This window comes from Theropithecus gelada, chromosome 1 (assembly GCF_003255815.1).
Source record: "Theropithecus gelada isolate Dixy chromosome 1, Tgel_1.0, whole genome shotgun sequence".
NCBI lineage: Eukaryota > Metazoa > Chordata > Mammalia > Primates > Cercopithecidae > Theropithecus > Theropithecus gelada.
In genome coordinates this window covers 8,706,314-8,720,368 of record NC_037668.1, presented here as the reverse complement: position 1 = coordinate 8,720,368, position 14,055 = coordinate 8,706,314, and positions in this window count along the sequence as shown.

Sequence of the window (14,055 nt, the reverse complement as noted above, 5' to 3'; positions counted from 1 at the left end):
ACTTCCACAGGCCTCAGCAAGAGTGGGAAAGGAGCCCTGAGTGTTTCCAGGAAGACCCGCATCTCCCCAGCTCCCCCATCTCCAGGTGGCATGGCTTCCTATCCTGTCTCAGACTAATCTTGTCAAACCCTTTATCCCAGGCCCTGTAGGAAGCCCATGACTCACCTGGAGACTTCTGTCCCATGTAGCTCTGTATGCCCCGCTTTCTGCCCCCATCCATCAGCAGCGACATCCCTGATGTCCTCTTCTGTGAATGTCTCCTTCGCCTCGCTGTTCTAATCGAAACCCAACTCTCCCCGGGGATGCTGCCTCCCACAGCCTCTCAAGGAGTAGCTGTTTTCTTTCCTGCATCCCTTGTATTCAGGGATTGGGAGAAAGAAGATGTCCTCCTTGCTCTTCTCTGCCTGCAGACCAGTGCTCTTTCCTTGACTTTGATGCTCATGCCAGCTAATCATCACCACCTGACATCCCTTGTTCCAGTTATCTTTGTTATTCCTCACCCCTTGGAGGTTTTAGCACTATGTCAAAGTCTTCTCTGTGACATCACTTCTTCCAGATTTTGAATGCTTTCAAAACCTACAAATCTAATAGCCTAGCATGGTCTTTTCTTCTTTTTTTAGCTAGCCACCCCATAGCCATACTCCTGTCCTATATCTGCAGCATGCCCACATAGTCTCTGTAACAAGCATCTGACTTTGCTAGTCCCTACTTCATATCTTCCACGTCACTCCCTTGAGGGCTCCAACTCCAAAAATTCTTCAACCCCACTAGAACCTACAAGCCAGTGACCTTGCTACCTGTTCCCTGGCCCTGAACCCCTTCGAGTTCTCACTCTTCCTCTTACCTGGCTTAGATTCCCATTGTTCATCATTACAATTACTCCTTTTCCTTTTCTTTTTCTTTTCTTTTCTTTTCTATTCTTTTCTTTTTTTCTTTTCTTTTCTTTTCTTCTTTGAGACGGACTTTCATTCTTGCTGCCCAGGCTGGAGTGCAGTGGCGCGATCTTGGCTCACTGCAACCTCCACCTCCCAGGTTCAGCCTTCCAAGTAGCTGGGATTACAGGTGTGCGCCACCACGCCCAGCTAATTTATTATTTTTTTGTATTGTTAGTAGAGATGGGGTTTCACCATTTTGGCCAGACTAGTCTTGAACTCCTGACCTCAGGTGATTTGCCTGCCTTGGCCTCCCAAAGTGCTGGGATTACAGGCATGAGCCACTGCGCCTGGCCTACAAATACTCCTTTACCATCACTCTTTTCCTCTCTCACTTTGCCATTCTCATTTGGCCAAGTCCCAGCCATGGTTATAGTTATCTCTACCAGTTTCCTCTCTGCACCCAAACCGCTGGATGTACCTGGAGAAAAATTGACCACCCAGCTGATTAGTTTATCTTTAATTACTTCAAACGTTTGGCAGATTTGTAGTGTTTCTCAAATGTCTTCATTACATTGCTTTGTTGCCGTCTCTTCACTTCTCTTCCTAGATCTTCAATCTTGTGTCCTCACTCTCAACTGATCACTTTGCTTCTCAACTCTCTGGAAAAAAATAGCATTCAGAAGAGACCTCCCTCACACTTCCATCACATCTACACACCCAGCTCCCTCAGCACCACTGCACTTTGCCTCCCCTCCTCTTAATCTAGGATACACTCTCCTTGCTCCTCCTAAAACCAGTCTCTTCATTTGTATTAGTCTGTTTGGATGGTGCTGGCTGTCTTAAACACATGTTTACTTCTCATAGTTCTAGAGGATGGAAAGTCGAAGAACAAGGTGCTGGCCAATTCAGTTCCTGGCAAGGGCTCTCTTCTTGGCTTCCAGACAGCCACCTTATCGCCCTGTCCTCAGTTCTTTGTTTTGCATATGAAGAAATGGACAGAGACTTGTCTCAGGTCAGTTATAAGTGGCGGAGCCAGGATTCAACCCCAAACAGTGTGGCCCCAGAAGTCTCTTAACCACCAAGCTATAATGTAAGAAGATAAATGTGTGCAGTCAATCTTCCACATGTAGTAGGGAGCCCTCCGAAAGTCTTCTCCAAGTTTTGTTTTGTGTTTGCTCCAAGAAAGAGTCTATCTTTAATTTAGGTATTCTCTAAAGAGGTCATTGGCTTTTAACCACTTACGTTGAGCATGTAGCAAATACATCGAATACTAAGCTGAACTCTGCCTTCTAGACTCTTAAGGCTAGATGGGTCCTCAGAGACCTCGTCAGACAGACAAGAAAACTTGGACTGCGATAGGGAAGGTAATTGGACCAAGGTCTTGTACCTAGTTCATGGCAGGAAGTCCAGTACCCTGGTCTCCACTCCAGTGCTTTTCCACAACACCAGGGCGCCTCCCCACAACCACTCCTGGTGTGGAGTGGCACCGGTTTGGGGAAGATGGCACTGGCTTCTGGGCTATGCAGCGTGAGCCCAGCTGCAGCCCAGCACCTGGCGAGGGCTTGTGGTGCTGGGCGTTTTGGGAGGCATCTCTGGGTCAGAGCGGGAGTGGTGGATAATGGCAGAAGTAAATTCAATGTGAACAAATATGTGGACTGCCCAAGCCGCCTGTGTTGACGTCTGATATCTAGAAAATGAGGTCGAGTCCTTCCTCTCTCCCCAAGCCTTTCCTCTTCTTGATCTCAACAATTCTTTTTCTTTCTCAAGATCCTTCCATGCAGAGGAAAAACTAGTGCTCATTGGAGTAGGCCCACATGGCTTGATTTGGGGATGACTGAAAAGCACCCCCAAAGAGGCAGTCTCCCTCAGCAGGCTCCTGAAATCCCACACCTCTCACTGCTGTAGATGAAAGCAATTTAGGCTGTGAACATTACAACAGTCTGCTTGGGAAGGATGGCTCATGATACCGCTTCATCAGCATGCATCTGCTGAGAACCATTGCCCTGGCAACCCACATGTAGCCTGGAGCAAAAGAAAAATGTGGGCCTCTGTGGTACAGGTCTTGATGTATTTCCCTTTTAAAAAAATTTTTCTTTCTTTTTTTTTTTTTTTTACTTTTAAAAAATACAAAAACAGGTTCTTGTTATGTTGCCCAGGCTAGCCTTGAATTCTAGGCTCAAGAGATACTCCCGCCTCAGCCTCCCAAAGTGCCTCGGATTACAGGTGTGAGCCATACACCTGGCCTTGATGTATTTTAATTGGTTATTTTTTTTCAGAACATTGAGGTAGCATTAAAAAAAGTTGGAAAATTGAAAAGTAGGTACATTAAAACTCTATATTAAGTTTAAATATTTTACTTATACCAAACAAACAAACAAAAGCCCCAGAATTTATTAGAATGTTACTTTCCTGGCTTTGATGGAAGAACACTCATTAGTAAAAATTTCAAAATCTACTTCCTATTTTGTTTTCAATTGAGAACACTGCCGTGTTTGAGAATTTTTTCTTGAACAAGTGAGGATTTTAAATAATTTTAAATTAACTTTAGCTCACTTGCAACTTCTTTTGGATGTGCCTTTATTTAAAAATTTGATAGTTTGTTCATCACAGATTTTTTGCACTGTGACTAAAAGAAAAATGCATTAAAATATTATTGATCTTGATTACTGAGGTTTTTGATGTTGCCCTTACAATTTCTGCCTAAGGTGAGTATCTCATTCCACGATGAAGTCATCCATCCATCCATCCACCCATTCATTCAACACATAGTTCTTGACTGTCTACTTGGGGCTTGCATTCTACTGGATAGAGATAGACATTAACCAGGGTAAATAAACCACAGCACTAAGAGCCATAGAGAAGAATAGAACAGGGAAGGGGTGGGGAGTGTAGGAAGGGACAAGGAAAGACCTCACTGAGGGATCTTCCAGCAGAGCTGTCAGGGGGTCACAGATGGGATCCCAAGTTGGGAATTCCCAGCAGAGGCCCGGAAGTGAGAGCAGGCCCTGCACATTCACAGAGCAGTGAAGAGGCCCATGGCCCAGTCAACCCACAGGCATGTTTTATTTGGCCCTCACAGTATTAAATTTAAAAAAAAGAAAAAGAAAAATGATATGCCTTTAGATGGGCATCTCTCTCCAGTTCACAAGCTCTACTCCTCCCTATTTTCTTGCACTCATATGTTTCCTGGCTCTGAACTCAAGCTGTGGGGATAATTGTGTGCTTTGAACATGTCCTGGGAGCAAGAGAGACACAGGACAGGAAGACAGGGCAAAGCACATCTGGCCTTAAGCTGTGTAGACTGAAGATCAAGGGCAAATCCCCACCCTGCTTCATAATGTGAAGTCATGGTCCACAGTGCCAGGGCAGCAGGCTCCCCAGGAAGGGGTGGGGTTTAAATTCTTCACCAACCAACAGAAATGGGAAGTTGAGTCACCAAAACTAGAAGGCATATTTTTTTCTTTCAGATCTTAGTTTATGGACTGAGTCACACCTACAAGGATAAAATCTATTCTGCCTCTCCTGTGTTCCAGCCACCTTTGGTCCCATAATCTCTATTTAATCCGCACCACAATAGCTCAAGCTAGATGGAATTTTCCTACTATTATTCCTGGGTGACACAACTGAAATTCAGGGAGATTAAGTGACTTGACCAAGGATGTGCAATGGGCAGCAGGTGAAAGCAGTATCCAGATCTCCTGTGCCTGCCTCCAAAAAATAGACTCTTCCCCAGGAACCTTGCTGCTTGTCATAGAGATGAAGTCCCTCCCTCCATCCCATTGCTACAAGTGTACACAGGGTGTGTAGGTATGAAAGTAACTCTGATGGCCCTGTCATTGTGGCAAATACTTTAAAAAATGTTTATCTCGTTTGAGTCTCAAAACATCTTGGTGAATCAGATAGCATCACCCCATTTTGAAAACAACAGATGTCCTCAGTTGAGACGACATGTCCACAGTCACCTAGCAGTGACTAGGAGATGTGAATCTGGGTCATAGTCCTGTCCCAGCACTGCCTTGCTGCTCCCAAGACAGGATTGTAGTGTGCTGTCTGCCCTACCCAAGCCATGCCACTCATCACAAACTTTGCCACATTAGCAAAATGCTACACAATTTGAAAAAGGAGGATGTAATCCTCCATGCCTCCCAGCCTATGCCCACGCACAGCCCTAGATATTTTAATCATAGAATAACAGTAAAATCAGAGAGCTAGGTATATCCTGACAGGCTAGTTACCCACTCATCAACTCATGGCACATGAGGATTTTCAGTGCTGCTACTAGGAACTGACTCAGTTCCCGGGCTCACTGAATGCTCAGGCCAGAAGGATGCCCATGCCTTCCAGGATGCCACAGATAATGGTGGCTACCTGCTGACATGAATGTTGCCTACAACGAGATGTGTTTGTTCCCAAGATCTATTATATTAGCTATACTTTAACATTGTCAGGTAAGCTGGTGAAGTGTGAATGCAAAAGAGAAAAAGTTATTGTTTTTTATAAGAAACAAGTTGACAGTTTTATGAAGACTTAATATAGGAGAGATGCTAAAATTAGATTCCTGGATTGGGTACAAGCAAGACAGCTGAAAAGACAGTGGGAAAAGTACCACATCTATAAGGTTTCTGTACTAAAATTGCTTTGCAAGTATCTTTAAGCTCTCATTCCACTATGCAGAAACTGAAATTAGAAATTGTAGACAATGCATTAAAGACGTGATTTTTGTATGAAATAATAAGGAAGAACTCTGAAAAATGTACGTAGTCTCAATGAAAAGACTTTGACTATGTCAAAATCTTAGTGAAGGAATGTATATTTCTATGTTTTAGGTTAACAAAAATGAGATATATATACATAGTTTAAAATTTTTCTTCTTACATCTACTCACAATAAATATACTTTTACATTAATACATAACACATAAATGTAAAAGTCTATGAGTGGATGTAAGAAGAAAATGCATATTATATATAATCACTATGTGATTTTTAAACATATAACATGTAATTACTATGTAATTACATATTATATATATAGTTTTAATTTTGATGCCATCGTTTTCTTCTGCTTGGGTCCTCCCTCATTTTCTCTGACTCCCTGACACCCTTGTCTGCATCATATGACTGTCCAGCCCCCAAAACCCATGAAGAAAGCTTGGTCTGGATCCTGCCATATTGATCAGGATCCAATGTGTTCTGGATCCTCCACGCTCATGTGTGTTGGCTCCCATATACACATGGAATGGGGAGAGTGGCATTACTTCTTTGTAAAATTAAGATAATTTTATGCCTAATTTTATTCACTCAGCTTTGTCTCATCAATGATTCATTCTAATCTCTATGAGTCACCTGATGTAGCTCCAATTTATTTTATTTTATTTTTGAGACAGGGTCTCACTCTGTCACCCAGGCTGAAGTGATATTGGCTCACTGCAGCCTCCAACCCCAAGGCTCAAGTGATTCTCTCACCTCAGCCTCCTGAGTAGCTGGGACCACAGGCATGCACAACCATGCCCTGTTATTTTTTTTTCTTTTTTGTATTTTTAGTAAAGATGGAGTCTTGCCATGTTCCCCAGGCTGTTTTTAAACTCCTGAGCTCAAATGATCCATCTGCCTCAGTCTCTCCAAAGTGCTGGAATTACAGGCATGTTCCACTGCATCCAGCCTCCAGTTTATTTTTTAATGGCTGCAGCGTATTTCTCAGCAAGTCTAAATATATTAAACCATTCTTCTTTTGAAGAACATTTGCTTTGCTTCTAGGTTTTGTTTGTTTTCCACCATAAACAATAATTTATTACATATCCTCATTTATATAGACACACATTTAGGTATTCCTATGGGGTAGATTCCCATGAATAGAAATGCTAAGTCAAAAGGTGTATGTATTTTTAATTTAATTTTCTTTTTTTCAGAGACAGGGTCTCACTATGTTGCCCATAAGCTGGAGTGTAGTGGCTCTCATAAATGCAATCATACCTCACTGGAGCCTTGAACTCCTGTGCTCAATGATCCCCTTGCCTCAGCCTCCCCAGTAGCTGGGACTAAAGGCACTTCAATTTTAATAGATTGTGTTAGGCTGTTCTTGCTTTGTTATAAAGAAGTAACTGAGGCTGGGTAATTTATGAAGAAAAGAGATTTAATTGGCTCGTAGTTCTGCGGGCTGTACAAGCAAGGCACTGGCATCTGCTTTTCCTCAGGGAGCTTTTACTTTTGAGGAGGCCTCAGGGAGTTTTACTCATGGCAGAAGGTGAACCAGTAGCAGACATGTCACCCAGCAAGAGCAGGAGCAAGTCGGAGGAGGGCGCCACACACTTTTAAACAACCAGATTTCAGGAGAACTCTCACTATTGTGAGGACAGCACCAAGGGGATGGTGCTAAACCATTTATGAGAAATCCATCCCCATGATCCAATCACCTTCCACCAGGCCCCACCTCTAATGCTGAGGATTACATTTCAACATAAGATTTAGAGAGGACACATATCCAAACTATATAATAGATATCACCAGATTGCTTTCCAAAAAGGCTATAATACCCTCTATGGTTTAAATGTGTGTCTCCTACGAAACTCAGGTTGAAACTTAATCCCCATTGTAATAGTATTAAGAAGTGGAACCTTTAAGAGGTGATTGAGTCATGACAGCTTTGCTCTTATAAATGGATTAATGGGTTAATGTGTTATCACAGGAGTGGGTTAGTTATTGCAGGAGTGGCTCTGTTATAAAGGTCTGTTTGGCTCTATCTTGGACCCTTTCACTGTGTGATGCTCTGTGCCACCTCAGGACTCTGCACAGAGTTCCCACCAGCAGGAAAGCCCTCACCAGAAGTGGCCACTTGGGACCTCGGACTTCCCAGCCTCCAATATGTGAGAAATTAAATTTTTTCTTATAAATTACCCAGTCTCAGGTATTTGGTTATAGCAACACAAAATGAACTAAGACAACATCCAAGAACAAATATTAAAGTAACCTTTTCCCTGTATTCCCACTAGCAATAGATATTCGTCTTTCTAAATCTTGATCATTCTGATAGAAGTAAAGAAATATCTCACTGCTTCTTAAATTTAAACGTTACTCTGATTACTAGTCTAAAATCATTTCATATGTTTTTGATCATATGAACTTGTTCTATGAATTGCCTATTTGTACCGTTTGCCCATTTTTGTGTTTTAAAAAATAATTCATCGCTTTAATTAATTTTTGCAGCTAGCCTCTCAGCTTCCATTCCCTGTCCTGTTGGGTAAGACAGAAAAATGTTACAAATATTGACATTTTGCTATCATAAATCACTTAACAGAGTAAATGAAAGCTTCAAAGGATGATTAAAAATGGTCCAGAAGCCGGGCACAGTGGCTCATGCCTGTAATCCCAGCACTTTGGGAGGCCAAGGCGGGCAGATCACCAGGTCAGGAGATCGAGACCATCCTGGCTAACACTGTGCCCGCCTCTACTAAAAATACAAAAAATGAGCCAGGCATGGTGGTGGGTGCCTGTAGTCTCAGCTACTCAGGAGCTGAGGCAGGAGAATTGCTTGAACCCGGGAGGCAGAGGTTGCAGTGAGCCGAGATCACACCACTGCACTCCTGCCTGGGCAACAGAGCGAGACTCTGTCAAAAAAAAGAAAAAAAAAAAGTCCAGAAAAAAGAAGCTAAAAAGTCAAAAACAAAAGAAAGAATGAAAAGAAACCAGGATGCTTGAGAAGACAGAAATGATGTGAGCCGTGTGGTCTGTAATTGGTATATGATGGAAAAATACAGAAAAGAAAAGTCAAATGCTCAGGGGGAACACACACACACACAATCATTCATTGAGCAATTTCTTTTTTTTTTTTTTTTAATGACAGGGTCTTGCTGTGTTGCTCAGGCTGGTCTTGAGCTCCTGGACTCAAGCGATCTGACCACCTTGACCTCCCAAAGTGCTGGAATTACCATTAAGCATTTACTATGTTCTTCCAGGCCCTGTGCTAAGCACATTCCCTGCTGCATCTCACCCTTCAGTAGGAGTAGGTAAGTAGTATTAGTCCCACTGTACAGATGGAAAAACAGAAGCTCATAGAAGTGTAGTAGTAACATGGTTAAGGTTACATTGCTAGTCAGTGGTGGAACCAGGATTTCCATCCAGGTCTGCCTGACTCCAGGCACTGGGTTGGTAGATGGCTGGGCCTGAGAACTATCCAGGAGTAAACAGCATGGACAAAGCTGTCATGGAAAGAGCTCTGGCTGAGATACAAATTCTAAACCAGGCCTCAAAAAGGGTTAAAGGGAAGTAGGGTGACATCAGTAGAGCTGCAGCTGGGGTTTAGAGCTTCCTGAGGAACTGGTGTGGTCAGGGGAGCCTTTGAGAAAGTCCCAGCCCTGTTAGACTGTTAGGGCCCTGAGCTGGGACAGGGGAGGGTGGCGAATGCAACAGAACATCGCCCCGGATGTAACACCCAGCTAGATAAAGTGACTCATCACCCTGCTGTCTCCCCACAGCCTCAGCTGCTAATCATGGTGGAATAAATGTCACTGCAAGTTTAAGGAAGACTATGCACAAGGAACTGTCACTATTACTTGCTTAGAGAGAGAGAATGGGTGGCCTTGTTATCACTGAATTCCTAAGTGCTTTCTCACTGCCACCCCACTCCCCTGTTCTTCATCAGCCTTTGGGTGACACAAACCCACTGAGAGGCCTGCTGGAGCCACAGGGTTAAGACCCAGTGACTGGTGAAGGGCATCTTCTGCAGTGGCAGGCGCCATGAGTGCAGGGTCCTGGGCTGCCCACACGGGCCCTGCTGTGGGGCCTCCATCAAGTGATGCAAGCTCCCTGAGCCTGCTCTGAGCCTGCTCCCCACCTCAACATGAGGAAAATAATGCTGTCTCCACTCACAGTGAGTGAAATCATTGTGAAACACTGAGGCACAAAATAAGCGTGAATGCTTTGATGAATTGGAGTGGTCATGATATAAAAGACTTGACAAACCATAGGAGGAAGTTGAGAGATCCCCTTGCACTGGGAGACAGTGATGCTGGTTGCATTTCAGCTAGAATGAAGGGTGAGAAGGTCCTGGCACCAGGGCTGCCTAAGAACATGGGGGTGGATCAAGTCTGATTGCATAAACCATTGGGGCTTTCCCAGTGGATTCTCCGCCACCACGTCTACCCCTGATGTGTAGCTTTGAGTCTGTGACAAGAGTATTTAGGGTTGGATTCAGTAGACTGAGTTTCAAATCTCAGTTCTGTTTATGAGCTGAGGACAACCCTGACCTTCAGTTTCTTCACTGGTGCAACAGAATAGCAATAACTGGTCCATGTGATTGTCGTGAATATTATATACGAAAGAACTGGACAGATCACATTTGAGCATTTACTATATCCTTGAAGAATTTGAACTTGTTTAACTCTATTCTCCACTTTGGGTGCTTCCCTCCTCAGTAGGAGGAGAAGAGGTTTGAGGGGAGGACAGATGACATTTGCAGGAATTTGGCCAGGCATTGTGCTTTGTGTTCTCCGTATAGAGACTCATCTGACCCTTCCACAGCTGCCCTGTGAGCCATGTACTCTTATCCTTACTCTACACATGGGCGCCTGGTGCTCAGAGAGGGGAAGCTATCTACCTCAGTGAACCTAGGCCTGACACCAAAAATCTATGCCTTTTATAGACACCCACAATCGATTATAACACCCACAATCTATTCAAAACTACAGTTATTTTTTCTGACTGACAATGCAAGAAAATCTCAAGGTGGAAATTCGTGCAGATGAGATAAGTTTCAAACACAATCTCCTATTATTCAATTACTCTGTTATCCCCCATTAAACAATCTCTTAGATGACCCCTGGTCACCACTGTCCTTCTTATCTCACTCTGGCTCCACACCCAGGCTTATGCTGGAGAAGCACAAAACTGCAAGATACCTTAGAGATCGTCTGATCCAGCTCCTGCTCTAAGAGCAAGGAAACTGAAGCCCAGAATGAGTGCCAAAACCGCCCAGTAGAAGTCTGCTCCTGAGGGTTGTCCCCTGCCCCCCGCCCCTCTCTTGCCCTGGGGAACCCATGCTTCCTCCCCTCTTGCCCCTTTCTCAGAAGCAGGTGGCAGAGACACAACACAAAGGACGTAGAGCATCACTACATTTTCCTTTGAACTGTACAGCTGGTTCTCTTTACCCACTTTTTTCTTCCAGATCTGGGACACCTGATTTTGAAGAAATGAATGTTTTCATAGAAAGTAGAAATAATAACTCCTTTTGCTAAAAAGAACTCGGAGGGAGGGGATGACCCAAGAATTGACAGTGCATTGCATTTTGTGTAGTGTTCTAAACAAGAAAGCCAGGTCCTTTCCTGCCAGGGTCTGAGCTTCTTCGGCACCCCCCTCAGTCAGCTGTGGTGCTGATCTGGCTGCATCCCGTGCTTCCTATGGCCCCAGCCAGCCCTTCTTCCTTAGGTCCTGGGCCTTGCTCCCACGGCCAGCAACCTTCTACTGAACCTCCAGCCATGATCATTCATTCCAGCTCCCTCTCATTCTTTCTTCTTGGGTTATTTCTCACGTTCTCTATGAGGTAGTTGAGCAGTCTGTTCTATTTTGAGGCTGCGCTCCATCTTGGAATAAAAAATTGCTCAAATCAGACACATCTTCATTTCAAAGCCAATTCCTCCATGGCTACTGACTCGTTGTGTGTTTCTGGGCAACTCAGTCTCCAGACCTCAGCTTCATCATCTGTAAAATGGGGAAAATAGTATCTGTTTAGAAGGTCTTATGTCAGAATCAACCAAATAGTGTCATTAAAGTTTTGCATATGATAAAGGCACAATAGATGGTCGCTTTTCTTCTTCTAGCAGGCTGATTATCCCAAATCTTACACTCCCGCTAAGTCTAGGTGTGGCGCCTCCAGGAATCCACCTGGAGAGCACCAAGTTGAAGTCATCTTTATGTCACCCAGAGATCTGTCGGGGTATGGCTAGCATCATTCTGCCCTACATGTGGCTAAATGACACTGCTGCAGCTCCATTATACTGCACCACCTCGTCTGGAGCCAGACCAGGCATGCCTCCAAAGTCATAATAATCTTCAGGGTGTGATTATCACAGTGCACAGAGGCCTGCCAAGGCCCTAGAAGAAAATTATGATAGGGTAGAAAAAAAACGTGCCTTCGAAACTTGAGTTGAGCGTCTTGTTGTGTCACTTACTAGCTCTGGGTCCTTGGGAAAGTTCTTTAGATTCTCTCCATTTTAACTGTAGGAAGCAACAGAAATTTCTTCCTCCCTCCTCCTCTACCCTACCCCACTTCCCTTCAACAAGTACGAATTAGGCATCTAGGCACTGGGGATGCAAAAGTGAGTAGAAACAGAGAAAATCCCTCCACGATGGCATCATGGAACTCACTGTCTGATGAGGCAGAGGTATGTTCATCAAATAAATAAATGCAGGACTGCAGCCCTCAGGTCACTTTATCTGATAGGTTCATGGTGGCAGTGCATGTCTCATGGTGCAACTTGAACCTGTCGGTGAGGTCAGGGAATGCATTTTGATGAAGTTGTGACTTCATAACAACCTGAAGGACAAAAAAGCAGTCACCAGCTAAGAGGGGTGAAAGAGCTTTCCAGGCCAAGGACGGGGTTAGTGTAAAGTCTTAGTAGATGGAGTCAGGGGATGCTTGAGGAACTACAAGGCTTGGGGAGTGCTGGGCAGAGAGGATGGCTGGAGGGGCCAGCAGTCACAGTGTCTCACAAGCCTTTTAGGCCTTATGAAGGATTTTGGTCATTACTCTCTTAGGAGCAATGGGTAGCCCTCATATAGTTTTAAGAGGAGGGGATAGACATTCAATAAGTAATTTTTAGAAGAATAAATGAGTCCGTTAATGCCTTATCTCCCAAGTCGTTTATCAAATTAAGTAGTCACTTATCAAGAGCTTGAATGTATGGGACACAGCAAATAATGTTTTGGTAGAAAAAAAGGATGGGAAAAATCTGGAAGGTGAGGTGCTGTCTTAGAGTTGAGGCCAAGACACTGTGTCACAGTGGGGTCCCTGGGCCCTGTGGGAAGATCTCAGAGTACCTGGCACCTGGCATGGGTGTGGGGTTCAAGACAGATATCCTGAGGAAGAAAGGGGAGGATATTCCAGTGTCTTTAACATCAAAGACGCTTTGCTTACTTCATGACTGAGATCAGGGTTAGCCATTCTTGAATATGTTGCAGGTGGAAAAAGGGGAAAACCTAGTGATTATTTGAGGCCTTTACTGAGCCAGTCACATCCCCTAAACCAGTTAGAGGAGCTTATTATCTGACATGGTAAAGTGCAGATGTCCAAACTGATTTTCAGTTCAACCCTTATAAAGACATTTTCTGACACTGACATTTACAGACCCTGACTTTCTATGTCTGTAAATTGGGAATAATGATACCTATCTCACCAGGTTAAATGAGAACATGTACATACTGTGCTTAGCATAGTGTCTGGGACCTGTGGCAGCAGCTATTTTCATGGCAATTATTCTGTATGTATGATATAACTTTAAAACTTCTCTAGGGACCAACAAGGCAATGCAATCGAACACCAGCACAGCCAATAAGGGGCAATAGGGAGTGGTGGGGACTGTGGAAAACTGGAGAATCCTTGCCTGTCCAAAGAGCTCCTCTTTAGTTTCAGCTATTAGCTACCGAGCAAGAACTCAAAACAAGTGCTTTCTGACTTTTCCAGAAATGCTGGAAATCCTAATGCATAATTTTGTTATCCAATTCAAATAAAAAACTGCAAACAATAACAACCACCAGAATTAACAACACTATGGAACACACAAAACAGGTTCTGGAGCAAAGCTAGGCTGAAAGCAGCTAAAACGAAGTTTCACAAAGGCCGAGCTGTTCTGGGAAGTCAGATCTGCCCCACAGAAAAGACTCTAAAAGCATGTGAAAGGTCATAATAAAATCAGGTACAGACCAGGCGCGGTGGCTCACGCCTGTAATCCCAGCACTTTGGGAGGCCGAGGCAGGCAGATCACCTGAGGTTGGGAGTTCGAGACCAGCCTAAACAACATGGAGAAACCCTGTCTCTAGTAAAAATACAAAATTACCTGGGCATGGTGGTACATGCCTATAATCCCAGCTACTTGGGAGGCTGAGGCAGGAGAATCGCTTGAACCCGGGAGGCGGAGGTTGTGGTGAACCGAGATCACGCCACTGCACTCCAGCCTGGGCAACAAGAGCAA